The sequence below is a fragment of the Erpetoichthys calabaricus genome, assembly GCF_900747795.2.
Source record: "Erpetoichthys calabaricus chromosome 1 unlocalized genomic scaffold, fErpCal1.3 SUPER_1_unloc_22, whole genome shotgun sequence".
Lineage (NCBI taxonomy): Eukaryota > Metazoa > Chordata > Cladistia > Polypteriformes > Polypteridae > Erpetoichthys > Erpetoichthys calabaricus.
In genome coordinates this window covers 2979797-2994429 of record NW_026261588.1, presented here as the reverse complement: position 1 = coordinate 2994429, position 14633 = coordinate 2979797, and the positions used below count along the sequence as shown (strand labels likewise).

General features: G+C 41.3%; 2 protein-coding genes across 4 annotated transcripts in view; one reads left to right on the top strand and one right to left on the bottom strand.

Moving 5' to 3' along the window:
- LOC114669326 (zinc finger protein OZF-like) overlaps positions 1–14633 on the bottom strand; it is a 523681-nt gene that overhangs the window by 243967 nt on the left and 265081 nt on the right. The window lies entirely within an intron of this gene.
- Positions 1–14633, top strand: part of LOC114669345 (oocyte zinc finger protein XlCOF6-like) — a 71084-nt gene that overhangs the window by 51490 nt on the left and 4961 nt on the right. The window lies entirely within an intron of this gene.

Here is a 14633-nt window from a genome sequence, read left to right as displayed (position 1 = left end):
TGTGCATATGGAGCTCGAGTGAATTCTCTGCATTGCTACCTTCCACTCCTTTTCTGATATATTGATTAAGAGATCTTCTTCCCAATGTCCTCTTGGATCTTTAAAAGGTAGGGACTCTAATAGAGATTTTATATAATGCGTAAATGGTGTTTAATTCCTCGAAATTGAGCAGTATTTTTTCCAGCATTGTGGAGGGTACGAGGTGAGGAAAATTGGGCAGTTTCTGTTTAAGAAAATTTCTAATTTGAAGATAGTGAAAGAAATGTGTAGCTGGGAGGTTGGCATTTGATTTTTTTAATATCCACTTAGCTAAAACTGATGTTAGGTCAGACAGTTCATAGCACGTTGACACTAACTCATTACTTTTTATATCAAATAAGGTGAAAAATAAATTTGGGAAAGAAAGGAGGGTCCAACAGACAAGGAGAAGAAGGAGGCCATTTTATATTTGTGTGTGTCAACAGTATTCACTACTTTGATTAAATATTCAGTGTTGTTGGGGTCCCAGAATTGTTATATCAGTTGAAGTTTGTCGTAGTGAAAAAGTATCACCAGAAGGCTTTTTACCCGAAATAATGGCTATTAGTAGTCTCGGGATAGGCAAACAGAGTCTACAGTTTAATTGAAATAAAATAACCATAATAAGAACAAGGACTCAACCCAATACGGCCAAATTGAGCTGAGCCCTAAACAGTTCCAAACCCAAAACTTGTATATCATTTCTTATCACTTTGTCCTTGTTCAATTAGCTCATTCTGCACCTGTTTGTACTGTCCATTGTTTCTCTCTAGTTTCTGTTTTGCTTATTTCTGATTGGTCTAAGGCTGGGCAGATGGCTTCCTCTTACCATCTTTGGGCACTTTCTTATGTCATTTCCTTTTCCAAACTTTTTTATAATGGTGGCCTGAAGCTTAAGCTTTGATTTAGAAAGAAATATGGCATGTGCCTTTATTTAATCATTTGCTTGGCATGCTTGATTTACATTTAATTTCTGTACTCAAGTTAAATGCTAGTATTACTAATTTTCTAAACTTATGTTAGAACATTTTTTTTTCCTTTTCCTTGCATTACATCACGTGACCTTGGCAGCAATGCCTTCTTGCCACCTTTGCCGATTCAATATTTCAGCTGGCTTTGTACGTGCCTACTAAAACCATGTCTTCTGGCCTCCCTGAGAACAGATGTTCTCATGCCTTCTTATCTTGTCCTCGGCTAGTTTCTGTGCGTCATTTTTGTCCTGTTTTTATTCTTGCTTTCTTAATACTGGTAATTTTCCTTCAAGCTTAAAAAAATAATGCAATATGACTGATTTTTTTAGTTAACCATTTGCTTGGCCTATCTTATTTGCTTAACATTCTAATTTATACTTAATCTTAATGTTTTAGAAGCTTAATTACTTTTATGCCTATTTATGCTAATTATGCCTAATATATAACATTTTTCCCTTCTATATGTTAAGGAAGGTTTATACAAGTTAGGCCTCGGGAATTTGTTAAGAAACAGGGGCATATGAAGGAGGAGGTAAAATAATGGGTTTGGAATTTGTAATCTTAGGGCGATGTCACATCAATTTTAAGTCATAGCCTTCACGTACATAATCTTAGCGCGATGGAGGCAGTTGGCATTGTGTCCCTTTAAAGATGGCCGCCTAATGTGAGACACCCAATGTCTGCCTTCAACTAGCCTAAGATAAATGTAAACAGGTCCGATTTTGTTTTTAGTCTTAGGGGCAGACTGTGTGTGCAGGAGACCAGACAACCAGTGAATGTCCTCCTCAAGTAGAAGAGGAATAAGAAGCATGCAGGTTTTGAAACTAACCTTTCTGATGTCTCATTTTTCAGATGCCATAATAAAAGAGAAAAATAAATAAATGGCAGAGATGGCTGCTGAACAGCTGCAGCTGTTAACCTTTTGTACACCACGGGCTTTATCAGACAACTATTGGCTGTTAGAAACAGGGGCGAGCACAACTCTGCTGAATGGTCGGCGCACGATCGAAAAATGCAACATGGGCAATTATTTTCAATTGTTTAAATTCACATGGCGAGGTGATGATATCAGCAACTGCAGGACAAAAAGTCACGTAAGACGACATTGGCTTTAGGCTGAAGTGTCGTCGTTGATGAGGGTTACCTTTGATATTCAATGGCAGACAAAGACCACTGCCTGCTAACTGACTAAAACCAATCAGAAAATTGCTGCTCAGTCACCCTTTCACCTACTGAGCCAATCAGAATGTTTCATTGCAGTAACAGATTTTATAGAATCTCTTGTTTCATTTTAAGCATTTGATTCTGTTGAGCTGTGAATGTTCCTTCTGCTGAAGTGAACAGCTAATTGACCCGACTTGAGCCATCATGACATCTTTAATTGCTACGCCATTACAGGGATGGACACTAATAGTGTGTAAAAGTTTAAGGGTGGTAAAGGCCAGGAGATTTGCTTACTGTATTTGTTTGACTCAAAATACATGAACTGAATTTAAATGATGACTTGGTGGGAACAAATCCTTGGTAAACTCAATATCAGCTGTTCCTAGAAACATCCATCCATTTTCTAAAACTGCTTATCCAGGGCAGGGGTGCAGAGCAGCGCAGAGGGCGCTGGTCAGTCACAGGGTGGACACACATGGACACGTACACCGCAGGACTAATTTAGCATTGCTAATCCAGCTAAGCTGCATGCTTATGAAGAGAAGGAAACACACGGACACAGAGAGCTCACGCAAACTCCATGTAGTGATCAGCTAATATCTGAACAAGAATTGTCTGATAGAGGAAGTTGACAAACTGTGGTTTTCAATAACACGAAGAATACGTCCTCTGCACATTCAAAGTCCCCCAGCCAATTTTGTAAGTCACGTCCACCAAGGATTTCTGGATAAAGCGAAGCATTTAAAACACAAGTTCTTTAACACTCAGACTCACATGGATAGATGAATAGATTTATAACAGAACTACTCACTAAAGCAAAGACAAACCTTACAAAAAAAGATGAAAAACCTTCTGACTTTGCTAAAAGATTAAAGAGCAGTCACAGCATGGCACTATAAAGGCGGTATTGTCTTTGGTGTAAGGAGCCGCAGTAGCATTTCTTTAACACATGTCTGCTGAATAATTCATTGGAACAAAGTCTTCAGCTTTAGTGCATCAGGAGAGAATGTGCAGCTTTGTTCATAATGACACTCAGGTAAGTTTTAATTCTCTCCTTTGCTACAAACTCCAGCAGGTCCAGGGGGGCGTCACATAGTTGAGCCTGCGTCTTAATCAGCTCGTAGGTCCAGGGGGCCTCTCTTGTAGTGACGTTACCAGCCCAGCACACCACAGCATAGAAAATGTTATTGGTCATCACAGAGTTGTAGAACACATAAAGGATGTCACTGGTGTGTATGTTTGTGTGCAGCACACAAGTAAACTCGATACGATAGGACATGAGTACATTGAATGAACGTGTACTGTACAAATATAGATAGATAGATAGATAGATAGATAGATAGATAGATAGATAGATAGATAGATAGATAGATAGATAGATAGATAGATAGATAGATAGATAGATAGATAGATAGATAGATAGATAGATAGATAGATAGATAGATACTTTATTAATCCCAAGGGGAAATTCACAAAATATAAATAAACAGTAAAGTAAAATACAGTGTCACACACATGCGCATGGGAGGCAGCTAGAAGGACCAAAAGAAGGTCATTCCATGCCAGGCCAGTGGGTGGCGGGGTGCATTAAACCTCGCTATTTAATCTCTGCAGATCAGACACGGGAAATCTTGCCTGATTCCCATGACATCACTTCTGGTTCCGGGCCTGAAGATGTCCCTTCCGGCATCCACAAAGATACCATTTCCGGTTCTGGTCCCCATGATGTCACTTCCAGCTTCTATGACAAAATTTCCACTGAACTGCCATAAAACCCAGACCGCTGCTGTGGACACGATCTGAACATTTCTGTGCACCCAAATCTTACTTTTGCAGCCTTATTCAAGTATATGGGTGGCTGCCCCAAACCTCCTTGTGTGTCAAGATCTTTTCATTTTACATGGGTGTAGTCAGCAGGATGTTTGCCTCCTTGTCGGACCAAGAGCAGAACCAGGAGACCACCTTGACACACAACCAAGATCTTCAACCTTTAAAGGACCAGGTAGGACAGTACCGTTCCTGAGTTGCCGGGTTGGAGACAGTCGCGGTGGGTAAGGAGAACCCGGGGCGAGGACAAAGGGGCCTACGGACTAGATCCGGGCTTATGGGGGACACATTTGGGACTTATTATGGGCTCCCGAGAAAAGGGACCACTCCGTGGAACCCCACAAAGGGAAAAGCCTTTGAGATACGTGGGGGGTGCCCCAGGCCAGCAGGCGAGGAAAATATTCCAGTGGGAATTTAGCCCATCTTTGCCACCTACCTCCCAGGCGTTCCACTTATGGGCTAAAAATCGGGTGCTGGCTATGGCCAGATTAAAATAATGCCTGACAAGTGTGGAGCAGATCGCCTGTGCAGTTGTGCTCAGAGCCCTTCCCCCTTGATCTCGCCCAGCCAGCCTGAGGACAACCAATTAAAAAGCATGGTATCTCTACTAGAGATCACAGAAAGCATAAGAGCAGAGACCTACTCGGGAGAACCAAAACGGGACCTGTGTGAAACCCGACGTACCTGCGTCTCTAAATCTGACCCCCATCTTCACACTGCAGAGTGAATGCCAGAAGCTCCTGATACCCAGTGGCGGCTTCCTCACGGTGATGAAGGGTCTGCGGGGAGAGACAGCGAGAGAGAGAGGTGGTGCTCTCTTGATAATCCTGTGGCCTTTTCTCATACAGGAGTGGTTATAGTAAAAGGATTTAAAGTAGCAGAATTATTCGATTCCAGCAGTAACATTTCAGTTGTTGCTAGCCACTCGGTGTTGCTGTAACAATGGCTTAAACATAAGACCAGTCTAACCTGTGTGCATGGAGATGTCCGCCAGTATAAGTTCGCTTAATGCTACTTCAGCTACAAGGGGACCGTAAAAAAAAAAACTGGCGGTAATGGAAACGAAAAAACCTCAATTCCTGGCAATATTAGGCTGAGACTGGTCATATACTAAAAGTGGCTTAACACTCACCACTGCTAAACAAACACTGGGCCTAGTAATGGACGCAGAGAATGTGTCCTCAGTGGCCTCCACGCCATGTTCACAGCTGGAGGAGAGTCGGAGGTCGGCTTCAAACAGTGACATAGAAACTCCCAAAGCATCACGCACCAATACGCCATCCACAGAAGCTGTGGCAGCTCTGGAGGACACCACACCCTTTGAGGTCACACTTTCAATTTAGGCAGACTTCGGCTTCATTTTAAAAACGAGCAATGGAATGACGACTCCCTTAAATTTGCGAAAAATGCAGTTGTTCTGATAGTTGGCCAACACACTCAGCATCCTATGCCACAAGGCCCTCACTTTGTGTTAAACAATGACCTTCTAAATTGGGTAGCTGAACACGACGGGGAGGTACATTCCCTGCTGTTAGTCCCAAGGACTTACCAGTGACAAGTCTGTGAACTGGTACATTCCCACCTCTTGAAAGCCCATCTGGGCCCCAGAAACACCTTCGAGTATATCAACCTTGGCCGGGAATCAATGAGGAGGTCCGCTGCTTTTGCGTCTGCTGTCTGGAATGTCAACTGCGGTAGATTCCTAGAAGGGACTGGGCTCCTCTGGTTTCCCTACCCCTGATTGATATTCCCTTTAAACGTATCAGGGTCGATCTGGTGGGACCCTTGGAGCCCTCGGCCAGAGGACATGAGTATAGAATGGTCCTGGTATATTACACAACCAGATATCTAGAAGCTGTTCTGTTGCAATCAGCTACAACCAAAGCTATCGCATGGGAGTTGGTAGGGGTCTTCTCGTGAGTTGGCATCCCTAAAGAAATCCTAACAGAACAAGGGACGCCCTTTACCCGCGAGAGGTTCAGGGAAACAGCCAAGGTACTGATGATAAAACAGCTGAAAACATCGGTGTATCATCCTCAAACCGATGCTTTAGTGTAGCGGTTTAATCAAACCCTCAAACAGATGTTTCACAAGGTGGTCAGCAAGGATGGAAGGAAGTGGGATCTGCTCCTCTACCTCATCCTTTTTGCATGTCGAGAAGTCCCACAAGCCTCTACAGCACAGGTGTCAAACTCCAGTCCTGGAGGGCCGCAGTGGCTGCAGATTTTCATTCTAACCATCTTCTTCATTAGTTTTTTGCTCATTAACTTCTTTTGCCTTAATTTTAATTAACTTGACTCAGCCTCTTTGTTGTTACTTTTTCCTTAATAAGCAGCAAAACAATAATGAGACACAAAACAAACTGCCCACACGACCAGCTATCCACAATGTCTGAAAATAAAGAAAAGGAGAAGGTCTCAGTAAGACTGATCTCTCAGATCACCAAAACATTTTCACGGTATTTTTAGAAAAAACAGAAAATCAACAATTTTGGAAATGTCTGCTTTGGCAGAATGAGCGCAGCAACAAGTCATGGAATAAAAGAACGAGTTTAACTAACAGCAAGAATCAGCTTCTCATTAAGAAACTGGTTGGAGTTTGAAGACCCAATTTAGCTGGTCATCTGTTGGCTTGTTTTACATCTCATTTCTGTTTAGCTGTCATTTAATGAAGAAATGAATCAAGTCAGAGCACTGAATCCTTAAAAACAGGGCTATTAAAACAAAAGCCAAATGAGTTAATTAGCAGTGAAAACTGGTCACTGATTAGGAACAGGGTTAGAATGAAAAGCTGCAGCCACTGCGGCCCTCCAGGCCCGGAGTTCGACACCCCTGCTCTACAGGGTTCTCATCATTTTAATTATTATATAGACAACATCCCTGGGGCATATTGGACATTCTAAAAGAAGGGTTGAAGGAAGAGGCCCTCCCCTCGACAAACACAATAGAGTATATCGAACAGTTACGTGATAGATTTGCTAAAATCTGACCTATACCAAAAACCCACTTGGAAAAGGCGCAAGAAGCTCAGGTACGCGGTTATGACCGTGGCATGTCTCTACTGGAGTTCTGCCCAGGAGATCGGATCATGGTACTTGTCCTTGCCTCGCATTTTAAATTACTGGCCCATTGGCAAGGCCCTTACAAGGTTAAGGAAAGGAAGCGGCTTGTGGACTATTTGGTTAAACAATCGTCAGCTGAGCAAGCGGGTATACCACATAAATCTGCTGAAACCGTGGAAGGATAGGGATCCTGATCCCTCTTCCCTCATACAGTGAGGAACATAAGTATTTGAACACCCTGCGATTTTGTAAGTTCTCCCACTTAGAAATCATGGAGGGGTCTGAAATTCACATTGTAGGTGCATTCCCACTGTGAGGGACGGAATGTAAAAAAAAATTCAGGAAATCCCATTGTATGATTTGTACAGAATTGATTTGTATTGCACTGCTGCACATAAGTATTTGAACACCTGGCAATCAGCAAGAATTCTGGCTCTCAAAGACCTGTTACTCTGCCTTTAAGAAGTCCACCTCTACTCCACTTAGTAATCTTAATTAGTAGCACCTGTCTGAGCTCTTTAAAGACACCTGTCCACCCCACAGTCAGTCAGACTCCAACTACTACCATGGGCAAGACCACAGAGCTGTCAAAAGACACTAGAGACAAAATTGTGGACCTCCACAAGGCTGGAAAGGGCTACGGGGCGATTGTCAAGGAGCTTGGTGAAAATAGATCAACTGTTGGAGCAATTGTCAGAAAATGGAAGAGGCTAAAGATGACTGTCAGTCTCCCTCGGACTGGGGCTCCATGCAAGATCTCACCTCGCGGGGTATCACAGATGATAAGAAAAGTGGGGAATCAGCCCAGAACTACACGGGAGGAGCTGGTCAATGACATGAAGAGATCTGGGACCACAGTTTCAAAGGTCACTGTCGGTAGAACACTATGCCATCGTGGTTTCAAATCACGCATTGCACGGAAGGTTCCCCTGCTCAAGTCATCACATGTCCAGGCCCATCTGAAGTTTGCCAATGACCATCTGGATGATCCAGAGAAGGCATGGGAGAAAGTCATGTGGTCAGACTTTTTGGTTTAAACTTCACTCGCCGTGTTTGGAGGAAAAAGAAGGAGGAGTTGCATCCCAAGAACACCATCCCTACTTTCAGTTGGCCAACATTTCTAAAAATCCTTTTTTTGCATTGGTCTTAATTGATATTCTAATTTTCCGAGATACTGAATTTGGGACTTTCATTAGTTGTCAGTTATAATCATCGACATTAAAAGAAATAAACATTTGAAATACATCAGTCTGTGTGTAATGAATGAATCTAATATACAAGTTTCACTTTTTGAATGGAATTACTGAAATAAATCAACTTTGTCATGATATTCTAATTTTATGACCAGCACCTGTACATGTCTGCATGGAAGGCAGATAAAAGGACCAAAAGAAGGCAATTCCATGCCAGGGCAGGGGGTGGCGAGGTGCATTAAACCTCTCAAACACTAGAATTCCTGAAGCCTACAAATAAACTTGTAATCCCAGCCCACCTTAAATCCCTTCACACCTCTCCATTGGCATCTTTTGTTTTGTAAATGCGTCGATCAGCAGAAGCAGCAAGCAGCCTTCCAGCCCATTCCCCGCCTTGATGGAGCTCAACTCGCAGGCAAAAAGTTCTCCCAGTTCAAGCCAAGGCTCCTTATCTGCGTGAGAGATCAGGGGCCTCATATATAAACGGTGCGTACGCACAGAAATGTTGCGCACAAACATGTCCACGCTCAAATCGCGATGTATAAAACCTAAACTTTGCCGTAAAGCCACGCACATTTCCAAGGTACCTCATACCCTGGCGTACGCAAGTTCTCCACTCGGTTTTGCAGACTGGCGGCACCCAGCGTCAAAGTAGTGCTACTGTTCCTGTGTGGTTACCCTCTCTTTTTCAGATCCACATCCCTGACGCGGCTTTATAAATACACTGAAATTAACCGCATATTGTTTATTAGTTTAATGCATCTGATTGTAATTAACCAGTAACAACATAAGGGTCAAACTATTCCAAATACCATAACTGCTTCAGCGTTGTTACTCTCACTGCACATTCTTTTATTTCTGTCAGCTGCTCCAGTTAGGGGTTGCCACAGCGGATCATCTTTTTCCACATCACTCTCACTGCACCACTCGGAGCAGCTGATCGGAAAGAGAATTATCACTATACAGCATTCAAACGCTTCAAATCCTTTCGGACTTCGCGGTTCAGAAGGAGTTTCATCCCAAGAGCACTAAACGCAATCAATCAGTTCATCAGGTGCTCCTTGTAGAACTGTCTGTACTTATAAGTACAATCACCGCACTGTAAACTTGCACTACAGTTATAATATTGCACAACCTGAGCCACTTTATAAAACGCGCATTTACATATGATGACGATATCATTTTTAAGATGAAATGCAGCAAAATATGTTTATTATATTATACAGATAAAACTAACTTCATTTAAATAATCAGTATTGTTAATAATTAAAGGACACGGTGTCTCTACGCTAGCAAGGGTCTGGCGCTCGTTCCTGCCTCACACTGTATGCTTCACTGGGACTGGGGTGAAGGATAGAATAATTAAACATACACTACAAAGATATTTCAGTGTTCCTTAAAAGTTTTGAAGAATCGGCGTTATAAGTTTACAGATGGCTTAACGTCTATTAAAGAGCCGATTGTGTGGCGATTGGGTATTTGGAGAAGGTAAGGACAGGAATTGGGAGTTAGTATGTTTGAAAAAGACAGTACTGCTGCAATAAATTCATCCAAGGTCGCGCACAATCACTGCGCCACCGTGTTCCCATGTTTAATAACATGCTTTAACTCCTATCATCATGAAAATTATATCAAGTATACATCTCAGTATTTTAATTATTCAGAGAGCTGTAATATTACGAATGTAATGGATTCTGTGTCCTGTCGGAGGAAGACAACACCTGGAAGCACGTAGTGATTCACACACAGAGCAAATAGAAGATCAAATACAAAACACAGCATTTAATGTGCTACTTTAGTTACGATGGGATTTGAGAAACTAGTAAATTAAACGATTTTAAGATGAAGTTTATGATGTTCTAATTTAATGACAAAATAAACTACGTGATTAAAGTGGAAATTTCGAGATTGAAGTTGACATTTTGTGCTTTTTTCCCCCCACTGTGTACTTATTTTTCTTTCTCTGTACCCTAATAAACTTTCATATGACACTCAGACGGTGGGCTACGACTCGGCTTTTCACGACGACTTTGATATGTGAAAACGTTTTTATTTCGGGCACTGTGCGACTTTGTGAACTTGCTTTCGAGTTTCTCCGACACACTATGTCACTCGATCAACTTCCTTTTGCTGTTTATACCACTGTTTAAACCAACAAATAGTACGTTTTTGTTTGCCTCCACTTGGTATTCGCTGAAATTCCATTTTCCCTCTTGCTTTTCCCATTGCCTTTTCCCATAATGCTGAGCTTAAGGGCTATTTATATTGATTTGCATATTCAAAGGGGCATAATTCTGGGAGGAGTTGGGGCGGGACAGCAGGCGCGTGCGTTACTTTTCCTCTGATCGGGATTTATGTAGTGGAAGAACGTGAAAGTTGGCGTACGCACAGATTCCTGCATCTGGATTTTTCTGTGTTTACGCACATTCCCGCTTTTGTGCTTACGCCATGTTATAGTGCGAGTTCTATGCACGGTGTTATACATGAGGCCCCTGGAGTTGTATGGGGTAAATAATACAGTATATCATTATTTGGAATCCATGCATTTTATGTGTGTTCTGTGTCTACAAAGATTTGGGTAAGTGTAGGATGAAACAAAATGTGAGAAATGCAAGAAATGCTGAACACATACCTACAGCAGAAACTTTTTCCATGTTATACTAATAATGACGTGAAGTGTATCATGTGTGAAGACTTTAGTCTAAATATGAAACACGTGCGCTTTTATTCAAGAATATAACCAAAGAATAAAAAAAAATATTAGATTTACATGTGTCTGTCAATGAGTTAAAAACCCAAGTTCAAATGTAAATTGTAACAGGGAGTTTAGACGTATTCTTGAATGGTGCAGAGGTAAGAACTGCTGCCTTATAACTCAAAGGTCCTGGGTTCGAGACAAGGCACTCTGTGTTTTGACACAATTAAAAAGAAAAAAAAATTAACTTTCATATAAATTGTCCATTCAAGCAATGCGTGGATTTTAAAAAAGCAACATCCAGTGCTGCCACGAATGGCCATGTGCAACAGCAGCACCCATGCTTGTTTTTCTTTATGGTTATTTCTTTTTTTTCTGGAGGACCTGGATAACCAAACTGGTGAGGAAGGTTTGACTCGCTAACCTGCAACAGCAACTGCCAGACCTGTGCCCTTCGTCTCCCAGAGTGCCGACTCCACAACAAGAGAAGAAGGCACAGACCGTAGCTGCCTTCTGTCATCATGGACAATGCAAGATCAATGGTGAATAAAATGGATGAGCTCTAAACGGCGATCAGGAGCCAAAAGGAATACAAACTCAGCAGTCTTGTGTGCTTCAGTGAGACGAGGCTTAGAGCTGAAACACTGGACTCTGTGGGTGCACTGGATGGATTTAAAATCGTGTGGGCGGACAGAAGTGAAAGCATCCGTAGGAAGGAAGGTGGACTTGCCATTGTTGTGAATGAAAAATGGCGCAACACCAGAAACATTACTATTAAAGCACCGGATCTGAATGTAGTGCCTTTGGGGAGGGCTTACAATTATTGTGTGTGTATATATATATATATATATATATATATATATATATCGTTGGGATCCATGAGACTGTGTTTGTGTGTTTGTGGAGGGACGGAGAGTTAAGGCGGGTATTGGAGTCACGTGATCATCTCCCCTCCCATTCACCTCATTTCATTCACTTCATTTCGCTCCGAGCTGAGCTCCGCAGCGGACGCGGTCGTGCCGTTCTTTTTCCATAGTGTTTAGTCCTTTCTCCTTTACTGATTTACTGTTTAGTAGACGCAGTGCTTACTGAATAGTATTTTTCCTTTAGTGTTTCTACTTAGTGTTTCTTAGTGTTTAGTAGACGCGGTGTTGCGGTTTAGTGTTACTTTCTACTTGTTATAGAACCATCTAGAATAGAACCATCGCCGCTCACCTACGCTACCACACCCGCCTGTCCTACCGGCTCCGTTGTGCTGTGCTGCTTCTACACTGCTGTCAGCTAAGTATCACTCACTGTTTTAGCGCTTTGAGTACTGAGAAAAGCGCTATATAAATGTAATGAATTATTAAACACTAAAGTACAAAAACGGTTCTATTCAATAAGGGCGCACACAAAAAGGCGAGCTTCAAAAGGGCGACCTCAACTGGGTGCAGTGAATAAAGGCAAATGCAACAAAATTATTACAGAAAATGTATTAGATAAAGGCAATGATTTAACGTATAAAAAGGCGAAAGCAAGAATATTAAAACATCAATTAATTAATGCATGAACTTCTAACAAACTATTTCTAAAGCTCTCTATATTTCATTGTTTTCTGCTCTTACTCATTGTTGTGTTACACTTGAACCTGTAGATTATGTGCAATGCCACATAGATATTTTATTATTATCTATTATTATCTAAATTATCTATGAATGCCTTTATTCGCCACGCCCAATTGAGGTCACCCTTTTGAAGCTCGCCTGTTTGTGCGCGCCCTTATTGAAGGATACCGAACGGTGATTGCAAGCAGCAGAAAGCACAGCAGGAGGAGGAAGCAGGATTTGGATGTTCCAATACACAGCCATAAACAGTAACGCTTGGTAATTTCAGGCGTGATCGCACCGGAGCCATAAGCCAGGTTAGTATGAACATCAGATCAGTTCCCAGTCGTAGAGTACTGTAAGGTGAAACGGGAGCAGATCAACATAGCGAATATAATCACGGAGACAGATCATCCCGAGGTGCTAGATCACCAGGTGCAAAGAAATGTTCATAGGTCTCATCCCGTGATCCACAGACTCAGTTGTTCCCAGTAAAGTGGAGTCCATAAAATCTGTAAATATTAAGCCAAATCCATGCAATTCGACTCAGCTGTATCCACGAACTATACGTACAATAAACGAAATAAAACAAGCATAAGAAAGTGCAGAATTAAGGCGAATTTTGCAAAAAGTGTTGTTAACAGGGAGGAGCGGCGACAACAAGCGTGCGCCAGCGTCCCCTCACCTGCTATAATAAAGCAGTTATAATAAAGAAGTTTAGTAGACTTTTACTTTATCTCATTTAGTGTTCTTCCCGGCGGTGTTGTCATTTTTTAGTGTTAGTGTCTACTTAGTGTTTGTGTTTAGTGTTAAGGAAGGAGTGATCTTACCACTGTCAGATTTTGCAATGAATGAGTTGGTAAATAATGATTATTTATCAACAGATCACACGAGCAAATTCAACGAAATTTTAGCTGTGCATACAATTTTCCAACCTCAAGAGGTTTTGCTAATGTGGACTCCTGACATACCTATAATGCCCATTCCACAAAATGCAAAACATATTCAAATATTACCTTCTGCAGCTACTGAACGAGTGACTCACTGGGTGTGTACCTATTATGATGGTGCTGTAATTCATGTCTATGACAGTTTAAACGCCGATAAAAAAATTCAACCTCGCCGAGGAGCAGCTTCATTTCCTTCATGCTTTGTTTCCTTACAAACCTCCCATAGTTTATGAAGACGCACAGCAACAATTAAATCATACAGATTCTGGTGTATTCACAATTGCATTTGCTGTGTGTATTTCTTTAGGTATTGACCCAAGTGATCAAGTTTTTATTATTTCTTCGATGTGAAATCACTTAAAAATAATTTTTGTTACTCGACAATTGCTTCCATTCCCTGTCGAAAGTAGCCGACGGGTAACACCAGTTACAAGTATTCAGTGCGTTCAAAGACCTGTACGAAGTACGGCCACTAACACAGTCACTCATAAAAGGGGAGATGACTCGGTGCAGGAAATGGGGATTGAAACTACCTTGGAAGACATGCAATCAACGAGGCGATTAAACGGATCTCAAGAGACGTCTTCTAGGTTGGAAAAAAAGCGCTTGGCTGCCAAAACCATATATATATATATATACATATACTGTATATACAGTATATATATATATATATATATATATATATATATATATATATATATATATATATATATATATATATATATATATATATAAATAAAAATGTGAATGTTCGTTTGTTCAAAACCTTAAATCTCTGAAAGTTCTTTACCGATTGCTTTGAAGTTTTGACACAATGTTACATTGGAATACGCACGTGTTTTTATATACATATTATATAGATGTCACACTTTTCACAGGTAAAAACATGCTTTTTTTGAAAACACAGTGCCATCTGTTGGACGTAAAAGCAACAAACACTATACTAAATATTTTACAATTCTATTTCAATTTTTCGATCAAATACATTTGTAAGTACGTGAATAAAGGCAGCGACATGGCAGTTTTTGGCGTGCAACCAGAAAGAAGTGATAGGAATGCGGTCATACATATCGATGAAATCGCACAGTATTAGGCTGGAAGATAATAAGCAGCAATGAAGCTGTATGGCGAATTCTTTCATTTCCCATACATGAACGAAGTCCAGATG